Source organism: Homarus americanus, unplaced genomic scaffold, assembly GCF_018991925.1.
Source record: "Homarus americanus isolate GMGI-L3 unplaced genomic scaffold, GMGI_Hamer_2.0 scaffold19318, whole genome shotgun sequence".
NCBI classification, from domain to species: domain Eukaryota; kingdom Metazoa; phylum Arthropoda; class Malacostraca; order Decapoda; family Nephropidae; genus Homarus; species Homarus americanus.
Genome location: NW_024732238.1, coordinates 6,730,095 through 6,740,094, shown reverse-complemented (window position 1 = coordinate 6,740,094; position 10,000 = coordinate 6,730,095). Strand labels below are relative to the sequence as shown.

Sequence of the window (10,000 nt, the reverse complement as noted above, 5' to 3'; positions counted from 1 at the left end):
CCACCTGACCTCTTGGCATCAGAATTATTGACCTCTATTTCGACCTTTCCTATAATTCGTGACCTTTGACCTGTAGTTTTAGAGATGTGGATGAGTCTGACCTGTGTGATTATAATGACCTTCCGTCTCATGATTATAGAGAGGTTGATGAATTTGACCTTTGGCATTATAGGTTAATTTTGACGTATAATTATGGATGAACTTTGACCTATAATTATGGAGTTATTTTTTACCTCAGTTATCAGATGACCTTTGAACTGTAATTATAGATAGATAAAGAGATTTTACGTACTTTATATAATTTACCTCTGACCTTCAATCATAGAAGATGAGATAAAGACAGACAGACAGACAGACAGACAGACAGACTGACAGACAGACAGACTCATAATGCCAGTGAGTTTATGTCGGTTTTAAAATGCCTCTTCCCCCCTCACCCCCTCTTTTCCTCGCCCTCCTCCTCTCACTCTTCCCCCACCTCAACCAACCCCCATTTCCCCCTCCTGTCTCCCCTCCTTCCCCTAACCTCTCCTTCTTTCCCTCCTTTCCTCCCCGCCTTCTCCCCTCCTACCTCCGCCCCCCTATCTTCCTCTTCCAACACTCACAGATAAATTGTCTAAATTATGTCAGTGCAGAACCACCACAATTTTATATGCTACGTGGGCGTGGTGGGGGAGGGATGGCGTGGTGGGGGGAGGGCGTGGGCGTGGTGGGGGAGGGGATTATGTGGTGGTGGAGGGAGGGAGGAAAATGAGAGTAATTCAAGATGAGGAGATTAAATGTTTTGAAGGTAAGAGGTAGGTCTCTCTCTCTCTCTCTCTGTCTCTCTCTCTCTCTCTTTCTCTCTGTCTCTCTCTCTCTCTCTCTGTCTCTCTCTCTCTCTCAGTACCTTTCGTAATTCAGGCAAAGATTGTCATACATACATACATACTGTACATATACAGGTATAGGCTTCACACACACACACACACACAGGACCCAGGTGTGTTGAGTAAAACTTTACCTATAATAATTGGTCGAGGTTATTTTCCCCGGGCGCGTCCCTGACCCAGTTGTAAGTCCCTCCCTCCCTCCTCTCTCTTCTCTCCTCCTGTTACTATTATTACTCCTCCTACTTCTATTCCCCCTCCTACTATTTCTCCGATTAGTCCTTCTTCTCCTATTATTCCTCCGTCTTCCTCTCCTCCTATTATGTCTCCTCCTTCTTCTCCTCTTCCTTCTTCTCTTCCTTTTGTTACTATTTTTGCTCTCCCCCTACTTCTCCTATTCTTCCTCCTTCTCCTCTTTTTCCCACTCCTCCTATTACTATTATTAGTCTTCCTCTCCTCCTACTTCTCCTCCTCCTATTCCTCCTCCTCCGTCTCTTCCTTCTCCTATTACTTCCATCCCCCCTCCTACTCCTTCTATTACTCTCCATCCTCCTTTCAAATATTCTTGCTCCTCCATCTTCCCCTCCTCCTCCTTTTCCTCCTCCTCACTTTCTTCTCTTCTTTATTCCCTTCTCTTTCTTGTCATTCTTCTTTACCATTACTCTTTTCTTCCTTATTATTACTCCTTCGTTCTTCTTCTTCTTCTTCTTCTTCTTCTTCTTCTTCTTCTTCTTCTTCTTCTTCTTCTTCCCTTCATTCTTACTTCAATAACCCAACCCAGTTACCCATTGTCGTCACTCTTTAAAGTCCGTCTGTCTGTCTGTCTGTCTGTCTGTCTCTGTCTGTCTGTCTGTCTGTCTTATTTACATAGCCATCACATCCTCCCAGTGTGTGTATCGACCCCAAGAAATAGTTTTAATACATTATAACATCGACTTAATCTTTATATCGTCTTCCAATTTTAAGTGTTTGTTGTACGTGTTCGTTAAGATAACATACAGGGTTAAATGTCTTAGTTGTGGTAGCGTATTATAACATCAACCTAATTACAAACATACATTCAGAAAAATAACAGTTAGGGGTAAAGAATATCACTATCAACACTATATAAATCTATTACCTTCGGTCTTAATTATCAACAAACTCTATTAACACAACTAACTCTTGCGCCCGTATTATTAAACATCTTCCCTTGAAGAGGGTCGTCGTGTTTTAACCCGAGTTTTAAACTTATTGAGTCCTGAGGGACACCGCAGTACAGTACTTAACGGAGTGGTGTGGCGGTAAAATTAACTAATTCCAATAAAATTAATTTATAATATTGGAATAAGTTCATTTTACCGCCACACCACTCCGTTAAGTACTGTACTGCGGTGTCCCTCAGGACTCAATAAGTTTAAAACTCGGGTTGAAACACGACGACCCTCTTCAAGGGAAGATGTTGTTTAATAATGCGGGCTCTTACTAAACTAATTCTTGGTCTTAATTATCAACAAACACTCTTAACACAAGTAACCCAAATTATACCACAAATTACACACATTAATTAAATTATCAAAGCACAATAAAATAAATAACAATAATAAAAACATAACATATATTACCATGAGGTCCTCAGTAGATCAAAGCGTTTAGATAATGTTTAAAGATGCTGTATATACAAGTATGAGCTAAATATATGTATAAAAATATAAACTAAATATACTGTATATAAAGAAGTGAAATATAAAATAGCTTATATGTTATTTAAGTGTGAACGGTAGTAGTAGTTTGTTGTAATGTTAAAAAGAAAAAAAATCTTATACTCGAAAGTTGATTTTCTAAGCCTCGTATGTCGAATTTTCCCGTAAGTTGCGTTAAGTTTTAAATATTTAACTGATTCACTAATATTTTTTAGACACAATCAAAATGGCGTCAAAATTACACTGAAACTCTACCTTACATGCTAAATAGATAGAGAATAGCCGTGTTGACACGAGAAAAAAATCAACATACAGGTACGTCTTTTTTCACTTGTGTGTGGAGGGGGGGGGTGAATTAACTCCGGGTTATACAATAAAGAATATGTGATTTAATATCGTAAATATGTATAGTTTCTTATTTGAAATTACATTGATTATATTAAGTGTTATTTTATCTAGGGGAGTTATAGTAATTGAAGTACATTAGTATTATTTCAAAGAGTATGACGTCAACATTTTGTTTACTCAACACCACAAAATGGAACTGATCTACAAGGCGAAAAATCCAAGAATGATAGGTAATATATATAAATGTAACCCCTATATTATAAATGTGTTATATATGTACCTTAATCATGATATTATGTGAGATGTGTTATTTTAGTAGTTTTTTATAGATATATATGAGAGAAAAACGGTTAAACGCAGAGCACATGCAGACTCACCTAACACTCCATGAAGTCTGTGAGGGAGAACAAGGATTGTGTTACAAATGTTATATTGGCAGTGAAGCATTAACTGTACGGTATATTAGTCACGGTGTGTGTGTGTGTGTGTGTGTGTGTGTGTGTGTGTGTGTGTGTTATCGAAGGAATTGGTTAAGTTTATTTAGTTGTTTTAAATATTTTAGTTACATGAAATATATAATGTTATGAAATAATTATACAAAATATGTGTGTTTGTGTGTGATGCCTCGTGACTAATATACCGTAAGCCATATTATTACTAGTAACTAATAATGGTCTGATGATCTATATTATAAAGACAAGTAATCAGCCGTAAGAAGCATTATTTTCATGTAAAGCCGACGGCAGTGTTGAGCATTATTCACTAAACGGAGACAAGTGAATGACCTTGCTGCTATATTATATCTACTGGCTCTGTGTATATATAGGGTGAGACATTAAGTAGTTACCTGGGTACTATAATATATGGCCTGGTTTATTATAGTAGCCTGGATATACTTAATGATTTACTATAGCAACAGCGAGGAGTACAATTATATATATCATGACACAGGGAAATACTGTACCACATATATGGGGGTCGTGTAAGTGAAGGGTTTATGTTGACAGATCTTAGAAGGGTTGGGTTAGGTTAGGTTAGGTTAGGTTAGGTTAGGTTAGGTTAGGTTAGGTTAGGTTAGGTTAGGTTAGGTTGGGTTAGGTTAGGTTGGGTTAGGTTAGGTTGGGTTAGGTTAGGTTAGGTTAGGTTAGGTTAGGTTAGGTTAGGTTAGGAGTGACAGACAGTAACAGGGTGTTGAGGAGTAATGAGGGAGAGTGTGGTGGGGACAGACGGACGGACACAGAAGAAAACAGACGTCATACTTACAAGGTGTGTGCGCTGGTGGGCGCCTGCGAGGGAGGAAAATAAATGTTACTAGTCCTCGCCTCTTTCTCTCCCTCTCTCGCCTGTCCTCGTGGCTAGGGGGCAGGTGAGGTTGTCCTCCTAGCGGGGAGGGGTCGAGAGACCCCTCCTCACTGTCCTGTCCTCACCCCCACGTCCTCCTCGATCGCCTCACTGGACGATGCTGCGACAAAGTTGACTCACACCTGAGAGAACTGAATCCAATATCTCTTTACTTCTCTCAGCCCCTTCAGCACCACCACACTAGCTCTTCCTCACTCACTGTATCACTGCACTAGCACTGTCCTGGTCATCACTCGCATCACACTACAGAAGTCACTGCATCTTTGTTGGTACTTGTTACTGCGCCTTACTACATCACTGACGCCTGGCACTGTGCCGCCTACCCGGTATTTCACGAGTATAGCACTGCATGTCACTGTATCGTTCATATGTCATTGCATCACTTAAATGACCCCTCATTTTATTTTACTGTCACTGCATCGTTCTGATATGACACTCCACATCCCTGCACCTCCTATACAACATCACAAGTCACCACATCCCTGCACCTCCTATACAACATCACAAGTCACCACATCACTGCACCTCGGGTCATTGTCAACAGCACTACACACGAGCTTCCATAAATTGACTGATATATGGATCTCTCAACAGGACGCTGGTCTCTTGTGTTCAGTTGACTGTATCCTGTAGACGTGTTCAAGGCTCTGTAGAATTAGTCCTATCCTGTAATGGCAAAAGAAGGTTAGGTTAGGTTATGTTATGTTAGACCATTTTAGGTTAGGTTAGAATTGGTTAGGTTAGGTTTTGTTAGACTAGGTTAGGTTAAGTTAGATTAGTTAGGTTAGGTTAGGTGAGGTTAGACAAGGTTAGATTATGTTAGACTATGTTAGGTTAGGTTAGACCAGGGGTGGGCAAAGTGCGGCCCGCGGGCCACATTTGGCCCGCCAAATTATTTCTGTGGCCCGCCACTGTATTTGGCAATCAGAAAAAAAAAATTCTTATTAATTACAGAAAGGACAATTTTGGAAGTTGGGTGGACATAGCAGCAATACTGGCTCGTCTCTGTTAACCTGTGGCCGGCGAAGTGTGCCACCATTCATGAAGTGGCCCTCCATCAAAAATAATTGCCCACCCCTGGGTTAGACTATGTTAGGTTAGGTTAGACTAGGTTAGGTTAGACTAGGTTAGGTTAAACTAGGTTAGGTTAGGTTTGGTTAGACTAGGTTAGGTTAGGTTAGACTAGGTTAGGTTATGTTATGTTAGACCATTTTAGGTTAGGTTAGACTAGGTTAGGTTAGAATAGGTTAGGTTAGGTTAGGTTTTGTTAGACTAGGTTAGGTTAAGCTAGATTAGGTTAGGTTAGGTTAGGTGAGGTTAGACAAGGTTAGGTTATGTTAGACTATGTTAGGTTAGGTTAGACTATGTTAGGTTATGTTAGACTATGTTAGGTTAGGTTAGACTATGTTAGGTTAGGTTAGGTTAGGCTATGATAGGTTTGGTTAGACTATGTTAGGTTAGGTTAGACTATGTTAGGTTAGGTTAGACTAGGTTAGGTTAGGTTAGACTATGTGATTGCTGTTTTATTATTATTATTATTGAAGACAACAGTTTTATCTATGCAGTATTTTCATTCACGTATAATTCTTCACAATTGCTCTCTTTTTATAGGTGTTATTTGTTCTTCTCAGAATAATCCTGGAACCGTTTTACCTCCACCACACAGCCAGACTGAGGCACCAACGTTATTTTGTTCAGTGAAACTCAACTCTCTTTATGTAAGTAAGAATTTCACTCTGTCATTATAAAAGTAAAGTCTTTCTCTCTCTATTTCTCTTTTAACAGCATCAAAAGTCACGCACCGTGTTACGAATGTGTCCCTCGAGGCTGTAAAGTAATATTAGAGTAATGAGTGGCGGGAACAGTGTTACCAACCAGGGCGGTGAATGCCTGGCTCCCAAACCTGCTGGTGCGAGGAGAGTAAACGATCATGTCTATTAAGCGTTTTGATGCTAAGTAAATCCTAAGCGTGATATTTTACTGAATTTTGGGGAGCGTTCGCGTAGCATCGATACGGATGTTAAATTTAATGTCTACATTACGTTAGATTTACGTTATGTTTGGTTAGATTTTCTATATGTTAAGATTAAGAAAGGATAACTTGAGCTATCCAAGGTAAGGATAAACATAGCGTTCTTATACAATATACACATACATTTCTCATCTAACACAGTCTTCCCACCCCCCTCCGTGACTCGTTCGTTCAATAAGTAATTATGACATTTAACACACAAAAAAATCCAAAACTTTACGTTGAGTCGATAATTCTGTGAAGATGGAAATTATCTTCTGTGATTGGTGACGATCTCGTTTTATTATTATTGTTTATTTTGTTTTAATTGTTAGAAAATGTGCAGTTATGCCTGGGCTAAAAGGGCGTCTTTACGGGTCCAGCCAGAAGAAGATTTTGATTATTAAAACATCATTAAATCTTATTAAAGAAACTGACAGAACATGATCAAGTCTTATATGTGTAGCTGCCAGTGTATCGTAAGTAAATAAATAAACCAGATTCTTACAACGAAAAGACAACCGTGAACGAAGGTAAGTTAAGTCAATTCCACACAAGCGTTCACTTATAGTCAATCACGACGTCACCTGAACACACTTGGTCATTTTTTAACGAAGTGTCTGTACTCATAAGGTGTTCAAATGTGTGTCAAGTTTCAAGAAAGTCCCTCCTCTCGTTCACAGTCAGGCTACACCACAGACGAGACGACCAAGTTTATTACATCTACATAACTCGTCTGGGTAATAACTGGTGGTGTTATGGGCTCTCGTCACAACACGTTCTCTCTCCTTATCATTATGTATCTGTTGCGTTAGTGACATAACTCCTTGTATAATAATTCTTCGGCGTTGTGAACGTATGATAGACGTCTACGAGTTGTGATGTTAATATTTATGGTTGTTATTGTGTGTTGTAATATAGTGATATATATCTAACAGTAAAACTAATTTAATTATATATAACTATCTTCTATATCTAGACATATTGTTGTTAACTTATTCAATAACATATGGTATCAATGCCATCTAATAACAGATTAATTACAAAAACATAATATAATTCTCTATGTAAAGAATTATTGACTTTATAATTATACAGCTTTGATGTTGCCGTTTATGTTGCTTCTTTCAGATTATAATAGTTATGTCTCTCAACTGTTAGTATTTAGCCCACCATTTTCATAAAGACGTTCTTGTTTGGTGTTGTAAGCGACCATAACAGTGACGGTTCATTTACCCCAGTTGACGAGTTTCTGTGGTTAGAAGTCCAAAGAAAGTATACAGTATAATTTAGGCTTATTTTAGTAATATTTAGGCCAAATTGAGTTGAAAATTAACACTAAAATAATTTGCTATCAACCACACCAATAAAGAATAAAAAATGCGACTTGTGCATATTTGGTTAATTTGGTCAGGTCATATATCGTGAATAATCCTAATTTGGGAGACTTATTATAGTGTTTAATGAGAGTAAAGTCTGAGCTTGGTTTTGTTATGTTATTTTTAGACGTTAATATTTGTGTTTTGGGTTGAGAATTTCAGTCAGTCAGTTTTGTACATTTTTACACGTTAACCCAGCACGAGAAACATTCATACCCGGGAACTATAACTTACCCTAATATTTTTTCATATAGTCAAAAACTTTGAGTGAAGATTTAACCCCATCGTGAATATAGTGAGTGAATAACGTGATATATAACTATGGTATAAGTAACGTTGTTATTCATTATATAGTGTATATTTCCAAAAGACTCGTGTTCTTCCTTATATAGTATAGTTATGTTATTATAGCAGGATGGAAGCGAACTGGTGACTCTTTGAAACACGAAGCGAGGGATGTATCCAATCAGCCACTGTGGACCAATTATATTACTTGATGGTTTTTTAAAAAAAACAATACCACATTTTATTTTATTTTTAATTTCTTTTATGAATGTTGATCAGTTTTGGGGTGTTTTGTTATAACGGAAATTAGCGAACGCAGCGCTTCGATAAATACAGGTTAAAGCATCGTCGATATTTATAACACGGGGATAGTTTACGATTATTCTATTTAACGGATTATTATGGAGAAAATAGTCCGTTATATCGAGGGTTCGCTGGATGTGAAACCTCCATCTAACGAACTATATAGAACTCCGTTATATCGAGGGTTCGTTAGATGAAACCTCCATCTAATGAACTATATAGAAGTTCATTATATCGAGGGTTCGTTAGATGAAACCTCCATCTAATGAACTATATAGAACTCCGTTATATCGAGGGTTCGTTAGATGAAACCTCCATCTGACGAACTATATAGAAGTTCATTATATCGAGGGTTCGTTAGATGAAACCTCCATCTAATGAACTATATAGAAGTTCATTATATCGAGGGTTCGTTAGATGAAACCTCCATCTAACGAACTATATACAGTAAAGAAAATCCGTTATATCGAGGATTCGTTAGATCTACAAACCCCCATCAAACGGATTATATGGAGATAAGTCCATTATATAGAGGTTTCGCCGTACTCTGCTTATTAAGAATCTTATAAGAATTTATTTAAAATTTAGAGAAAATCCACTTAGTTGTTGACGTATTTCATCGATTATTTGAATTATTCTACAATTAATTTTATTTAATTCTGACGATATTAATGTGGATTATATTTATTTTGTGATTATTTAAATGACAATATAATTTGATGTAGTAATTAAGTACTTTTAATTATACCAGTGTTAAAATTGGTCTTATATATATTTTGTGATTAATATATTTATTATTACTAGTATTATCATTCTAGTAGTAGCGTATGACAACACTTCGCTTGGATAACTCACTGCTAACTACAATACTTACCTTCAGTTATGGTATCTCGGTTATCGGTAAAAATAACCTAAATTTACTCAGTGATAATTTATAGTCATTAAGGGTTATTATGGATCGCATCGTTGTTTTATAGTAGTTTTCGGTTATAAATAATTTGTACAGTACGTGTGGGTGCGGCTCCCGGGGGCAGATGAGAGAGATTTGCTGTATATTTGAGATTAATTACACACACACAACAGTCAGTTCACAGTCAGTTCACACTTCATCACAGGATCTGGCGGCCTTAATTATTTCAACTTCATATTTTGTTACTAAAAACTCGCCCGATGAACTGTGTATTTTTTTACTTTATTTTTTTTGTCAAGTTATCATCATCAGGAGACAGTACAGTACAGTATCAGGCTGCCGACACGACTGATGATGCTCACGTAACAGCTGGCCATAATCACATCATCTAGTTCACACAACCTCGCCGCTGTCACCAGTCCTCACAACTCTCACCCGGGATCATTTTTCATCTGTTTATATGTTACAAACACTGTGTTATCTCGAGGGGCAGCACATTATTCACCTGCTTGTCACGGGCGAGGTTGGCCAGCAGTAATTGTGCTAGGGGTCGCGTGTCGTGCATAAGTGTCACTACAAGAGCTTCTCTGATTATCTTGCCACCACCCTCCTGCTCTCCCTCTGTTGCCTCTTGCTCACTCCTCCCAGGTCTTGAACATATGTTTTAAGTAAGTGTCTGTCACGTATGCCTCAGTAAAAATAGATACACCACCACAACACCACATACTGTACACATCTGCCCGGGTAATGAGTGTTGCTACTTTCCCGTAGTTTCTCCCCTAAACTAACACACAGAGTGTCTACCACGAGAACAGAAAAACACACACAAGAATTCACAAGATGGGAAAACC

The 10,000-nt window shown here is 38.0% G+C and overlaps 1 protein-coding gene across 5 annotated transcripts in view; it reads right to left on the bottom strand.

Moving 5' to 3' along the window:
- Window positions 1-10,000, bottom strand: part of LOC121868409 (prolyl endopeptidase FAP-like) — an 82,402-nt gene that overhangs the window by 72,304 nt on the left and 98 nt on the right. For 3 of the 5 annotated variants that reach the window (XM_042369021.1, XM_042369018.1, XM_042369023.1), the window contains exons 1-3: window positions 9,655-10,000; window positions 4,163-4,927; window positions 3,277-3,293 (exon numbers count right to left, since the gene is read on the bottom strand). The exon at window positions 9,655-10,000 is cut by the window's right edge and continues 92 nt beyond it. The gene's annotated coding sequence lies outside the window, so the exon portion shown is untranslated. The remainder of the gene's footprint in view (window positions 1-3,276; window positions 3,294-4,162; window positions 4,928-9,654) is intronic. The other 2 variants (XM_042369019.1, XM_042369020.1) reach the window with 2 other exon arrangements.